Source organism: Leptinotarsa decemlineata, unplaced genomic scaffold (genome assembly GCF_025532065.1).
Source record: "Leptinotarsa decemlineata unplaced genomic scaffold, Ldec_3_MD MMD2_P_RNA_scaffold_5, whole genome shotgun sequence".
In the NCBI taxonomy this organism is placed as follows: Eukaryota; Metazoa; Arthropoda; class Insecta; order Coleoptera; family Chrysomelidae; genus Leptinotarsa; species Leptinotarsa decemlineata.
Genome location: NW_027412532.1, coordinates 13,645,988 through 13,652,785, shown reverse-complemented (window position 1 = coordinate 13,652,785; position 6,798 = coordinate 13,645,988).

Sequence of the window (6,798 nt, the reverse complement as noted above, 5' to 3'; positions counted from 1 at the left end):
TATTCGTACCATTACGAGAAAAACCCAGGTTATAGTTATGATTGCATTTATCAACAATATTTTTATCATGTTATCTACTGATATAATTTAGTGAAAATTCAAATAATCACCACTTACATAGTGTCTCAAATAAAAAAGAGAAAAACTCATTGGAAGTGAAATATCTTCTTTTTATTTTAGTGCAGTGCCTTCAGACCTTTCAAATAAAACTTGCTGGTCATTATCTATAGTAACTAACAATGAGTAACCCTTTTGTAATTGACATTCTAATGTGTGTAATTAGGCCTGTAAAGTAAGTCAATTGATATTTCTCATATTGGTCCATTTGAAACGTATTTGACAATGAAGAAATTTCTGAATGTATGCAAGAATGCAAAACTTTCTGCCTGAAGAGGCTTTCTTTCGAATAAATGGAAACAACACGTAGACAACTAAAGAGAGGGATAGTGAAATATTTGTATTAGAAGGAACCTGAGAGTGAAACAGAAAATGTTGAACACTTTTTAGACAACTGGACATTTTTGTTTCCATGTTCCCCCCTCAGATATAATACACTTGTGGTAGCGTTTTTTTCAATAATCGAAGCAGTTCGATATGCACTTTTTGATATGTGCTTGAGCTCTCTCAGAGATTCGGTTTTTATCTCATCAATCGTCGCAAAACGGCCGTCGTTTCGTGGGTTTCTTCAATTTTGGGAACAGCGGCCGAGGCATGATTACTGTGTTGTTTTTTGTTAAAAAATCACGAACAAGCAATGACTAGTGAGTAGGTGCATTATCGTGATGAAAAAGTCATCAATTGTTTTTCGAAAATGTCAGACGTTTTCTTCATATTGCTTCGCAAGCCACTCTCATCTTCAAGATAATACTCTCTATCGACCGTACGACCGTGTGGCAAGAACTTTTGATGCACTACGCCACGTTAATCGTCATTTCACAATTTTTGAGCGATACTCATGCGATTTTTTTTTGTCTAGATTCAGGGCGAGCAGCGTCATTTACTTTCCGACTTTCTGTAAAAAGCTTTTACCACTTGTAGGTAAACATTTTTCTGACTCGGAGTACAATCACCGTATGCTACTGTCAACATTTCAAGTGTTTCTGAGCACTTACTTTTATTTTTTAAATAAAATTTGATGCAAATTCTTTGATCCACACACATCGAATGTGCATACTCAGGAATATTTTTATGCAGGAGCATAATTTAAATTTTTCTTTCTTATGAACTGTTGATACATATTTTTGTTTTCTGATTTCATTTTTGAAACATTCCAGAATAGTAGAATTAGGTACCATTAACATGGACTATAAGAGACATCCTGTTATTGTCTTCTCTAGTAGGTATGTTTTGATTTCCCAATCTGGAACCGAGTTGTATATGTGTCTAATGAGTAAATTGTCTTCGAATGATGACCCGGAGACGATTGTGGAAACTGACAATCAGAACGTGAAGTAACTTGGCTTGAAATCTCTCAACTTTGTTTTCAGTTTTTTACTTTTATTTTATTTCACTGTAATTTCATTTTTTGCTTCATATAATTGTTATTTTCAGCTATTCATTTTAATTTTCAATTATATTGGTTCTTTCAGGGATTTCAAATCATTTTATATCATATCAGACAATGGAAGCCTGAACTGATGAAATTCACCATGAAACATTGTCAACCACTTTCAAACAATCGTTATTCAGATATCTCTCATATATCAAACTTACGTGTCCACCCCTGTTAGGTAAAGAGGCAAGGAGAGAGTATACCTCCTTAACTCAGGGAACACAAATTAAATATAAAACCTAGTTTATTATTTTCCACATGTCAAGACTGTCTGGACAGGTGGATTCAAAATCCTTCACAAATTCAATCAAATAATTTCTATTTCATGATGCAGTTAACATTCAATTCCAAGAGATGCCCCCACTTATAGACAGCTGCTATGGAATACTTTGTTCGAACTAATGAATAAACGCTCCTTAGATGGGAAAGTGGGATATAGAAGGCCCCGACACTCTGTCGAATGAGGCCCTCATGTCCCCCGTTGAAGGATGAACACATTTTTCATCCATCCCACTCAGCCAGTTAGGGGTACACCGTGAAGGGCGGTACTGAAGTCTCAGACTTTCATACCGCCACCACCTCCTAGTCATGAACCCATTTGTCCTTCTGACAAAAATCAGCTACAATGGTAAGGGGGCTAGGCTCCAACCTGATTGAACTGATGATGGCTGTCGGGGGAAAGGGAGGGACTTAGTTAGGGAAGCTATATATTATGCTGTAGACGACCCCTCCCGACATAGAAGGCCCCGATATTCTGTCGAATGAGGCCTTCATGTCCTCCGTCAACAGATAAACAATTTTTTATTCATCTCACCCCAACCAGGTAGAGGTACACCGTGAAGGGCGGTACTGATGTCTGAGGACTTTCATACCGCTACCACAACTCAGTCATGACCCATTTGTCCTTCTGACAAACGCCAGCCGCAAGGGTAAGGGAGCTAGGCTCCAACCAGTCCGAACTGATGATGATCGACTGGTGGGAAAGAGGGAGGGTTCACAAAGGAACAAATTCAGATCCACTACTGTCTTTAACAGGTGGATTCATAATCCTTTGTAAATGCAATCAAAGATTTCCATTCCATAATGCAGTTGATATCCAATTCCGACAGATGGCACCACTTATAAACAGCTATGGAATACTAAGTTCGAACTAATAAACCAACGCTCTCCAGATGGGAAGGTGGGAGGTCCACAAAGCAACAATTTCAGAACCACGACTGTCTTGACAGGTGGATTCAGAGTCCTTTGTAAATTCAATCAAAGATTTCCATTTTATAATGCAGTTGATATCAATTCCGACAGATGGCACCACTTATAGACAGCTATGGAATACTGGAATACCGAACTAATAAATCAACGCTATTTAGATGGGAAGGTGGGAGGGTCACAAAGCAACAATTTCAGAACCACGACTGTCTTGACAGGTGGATTCAGAATCCTTTGTAAATTCAATCAAAGATTTCCATTTTATATTGCAGTTGATATCCAATTCCGACAGATGGCACCACTTATAGACAGCTATGGAATACTCAGTTCTAACTAATAAATCAACGCTCTTTAGATGGGCAGGTGGGAGCCGTTAGTTAGGGAAGCCACAGATTATGCTGTAGACGACCCCTCCCGATATAGAAGGCCCCGACACTCTGTCGAATGAGGCCCTCATGTCCCCCGTTAAAGGATGAATAACTTTTTCATCCATCTCACCCCAGCCAGGTAGGGGTATCCCGTGAAAGGCGGCACTGATGTCTAAGGACTTCATTGCCGTCATCAACTCAGTCATGAACCCATTGGTCCCTCTCAAGACCAACAATCAGCCAAAAGGGTAGGGGAGCTGGTCTCCAAACCTGGATAAAATCAGGATGAATCGTCAGGGCAGGTGGGAGGGTCACAAAGCAACAATTTCAGAACCACGACTGTCTTGACAGGTGGATTCAGAATCCTTTGTAAATTCAATCAGAGATTTCCATTTTATAATGCAGTTGATATCCAATTCCGACAGATGGCACCAATTTCAGAACCACGACTGTCTTGACAGGTGGATTCAGAATCCTTTGTAACTTCAATCAGAGATTTCCATTTTATAATGCAGTTGATATCCAATTCCGACAGATGGCACCACTTATAGACAGCTATGGAATACTCAGTTCGAACCAATAAATCAACGCTATTTAGATGGGAAGGTGGGAGGGTCACAAAGCAACAATTTCAGGACCACGACTTTTTCCTCAACTCATGAAACAAATTGAATATGATACCTAGTTCATTATTTTCCACCTGTGAAGACAGATATCAACTGCATTATAAAATGGAAATCTCTGATCGAATTTACAAAGGATTCTGAATCCACCTGTCAAGACAGTCGTGGTTCTGAAATTGTTGCTTTGTGACCCCCCCACCTTCCCATCTAAAGAGCGTTGATTTATTAGTTAGAACTGAGTATTCCATAGCTGTCTATAAGGGGTGCCATCTGTCGGAATTAGATAGCAACTGCAATATAAAATGGAAATCTTTGATTGAATTTACAAAGGATTCTGAATCCACCTGTCAAGACAGTCGTGGTTCGTGGTATAATGCAGTTGATATCTGTCTTCACAGGCGGAAAATAATGAACTAGGTATCATATTCAATTTGTTTCATGAGTTGAGGAAAAAGTCGTGGTCCTGAAATTGTTGCTTTGTGACCCTCCCACCTTCCCATCTAAATAGCGTTGATTTATTGGTTCGAACTGAGTATTCCATAGCTGTCTATAAGTGGTGCCATCTGTCGGAATTGGATATCAACTGCAGTATAAAATGGAAATTTTTGATTGAATTTACAAAGGATTCTGAATCCACCTGTCAAGACAGACGTGGTTCTGAAATTGTTGCTTTGTGACCCTCCTACCTTCCCATCTAAAGAGCGTTGATTTATTAGTTCGAACTGAGTATTCCACAGCTGTCTATAAGTGATGCCATCTGTCGGAATTGGATATCAACTGCATTATAGAATATAAATATTCGATTGAATTTATAAACTTTTCAATCCGCCTGTCAAGCCAGTGTCGTGCAACCCATCTAAAGTTCGAAATAAGTATTCCACAGATGTCTATAAGTGAGGTCATCTATCGGTATTGGATGATGACTGCATTATAAAATAGAAATATTTGATTGACTTCATGAAGGATTTTGAATCCACCTGTCAAGACTGTCGTGGATCTGAATTTGTTGCTTGTGATCCTCCCACCTTCCCATCTGAAAAGCGTTGATAGTATTAGTGATTAGCTATCTATAAGTGGTGTCTATCGGAATTGGATATCAACTGCATTGTTAAATAGACATATTCGATTGAGAATCTGCTTGTCGAAACAGTGTCGTGCTTCTGAAATTGTTGCTTTATGACAACTCCCAATCTAAATAGCATTGATTTATTAGTTCGAAATAAATATTTCATAGCTGTCTGTAAGTGGGGCCATCTATCGGTATTGGATGATAACTTCATTATTAAATAGAAATATTCGATTTAATTTATGAAGGATTCCGAATAGACCTATCAAGACTGTCGTCTATGTGGTCTTGATTTCAGACAGGTTGGAGCCTGGCTCCGTTACCCTTTGGACTGATAAGACTGTGTGGTGGAAGGTCATCTTCGTTTCATTCAGGATAGGAGTCCAGCTCCCTTACCCTTTTGGCTGATTATTGATCTCGTGAAGGACCAACGGGTTCAAGACTGTCGTGTATCTGAAGACCGTTGATTTATTAGTTCGAAGTGAGTATTCCATAGCTGTCTATAAGTGGGGCCATCTGTCGGAATTGGATGATAGCTGCATTATAAAATAGAAATATTTGATTGAATTAATGAAGGATTTTGAATCCACCTGTCAAGACTGTCGTGGATTTTTGAATCCGCTTGTCAAGACAGTGTCGTGCTTCTGAAATTGTTGCTTTATGACCCTCTCACCAACCCATCTAAAGAGCGTTGATGTATCAGTTCGAACTGAGTATTCCATAGCTGTCTAGAAGTGGTGTCATCTGTTATAATTGGATATCAACTGCATTATAATATAGAAATATTTGATTGACTTTATGAAGGATTTTGATGCCACCTGTCAAGACTGTCGTGGATCTGAAATTGTTGCTTTGTGATACCTCCCAACGTCCCAGTGGAAAGTCGGCTTGGTTTCGTTCAGGTTGGAGCCTGGCTTCCTTACCCTTTCGACTAATGTTTGTCAAAGGGATAAATAGGCCATGACTGATGGTGGGACAGCGACATAAATGTTCTGAGTTCTGCCGCCCTTCACGATGTACGCCTACCTGGCTGGGGTGAGATGGATGAAAGATTGTTCATCTTTTAACGGAAGACATAGGCCTCATTCGACATAGTGTCGGGAAATTCTATATCGGGAGGGGCCGTCTACAGCGTAATCCATAGCTTCCCTAACTAACGGCTCCCACCGTCCCATCTAAAGAGCGTTGATTCATTATTTCAAACTAAGTATTCCATTGCTGTCTATAATGGGGGCCATCTGTCGAAATTTGATATTTACTGCATAATAAAATAGAAATCTTTGATAAAATTTATAAATTATTTCGAATTCATCTGATAAGACAGACGTGGTTCTCAAATTGTTACCGTCCCTGCACGTCGTCCTACACGTCGTCTTGATTTCAATCAGGTTGGAGCCTGGCTCCCTTAACCTTTGAACTGATGTTTGCCAGAAGGACAAACGGGTCATAACTGATGTTGGGTGTTGATGATATGGCGGCATGAATGTCCTCAGACATCAGTACCGCCCTTCACGGTGTACCCCTACCTGGCTGGGGTGAGTTGAATGAAAAAGTTGTTCATCTTTTAACGGAAGATATAGGGGCCTCATTCGACAGTGTCGGGGCCTTCTATATCGGGAAGGGTAGTCTACAGTATAATCCATAGCTTCCCTGACTATGTTAGCGTCCCGTCTAAGAGTGTTGATTTATTAGTTCGAACTAACTATTTCATAGCTGTCTAAAAGTGGGGCCATCTGTTGGAAATATTTGTTAGCTGTACTATAAAACAGAAATCATTCGATTGAATTTGTAAAGGATTTTGAATTCGCCTGTCAGAACAGTTGTGGTTCTGAGGTTCGTTCATAACTGTCTATAAGTGGAGCCATCTGTTGGAATTGGATATTTACTGCATTGTACCAGGACCAGTCACTCACTGAAACTTTTTTCCATTTTTAGTCTAGTACCTTAATAAACTAAGCAATGATAAATACAAATTTTTCAACG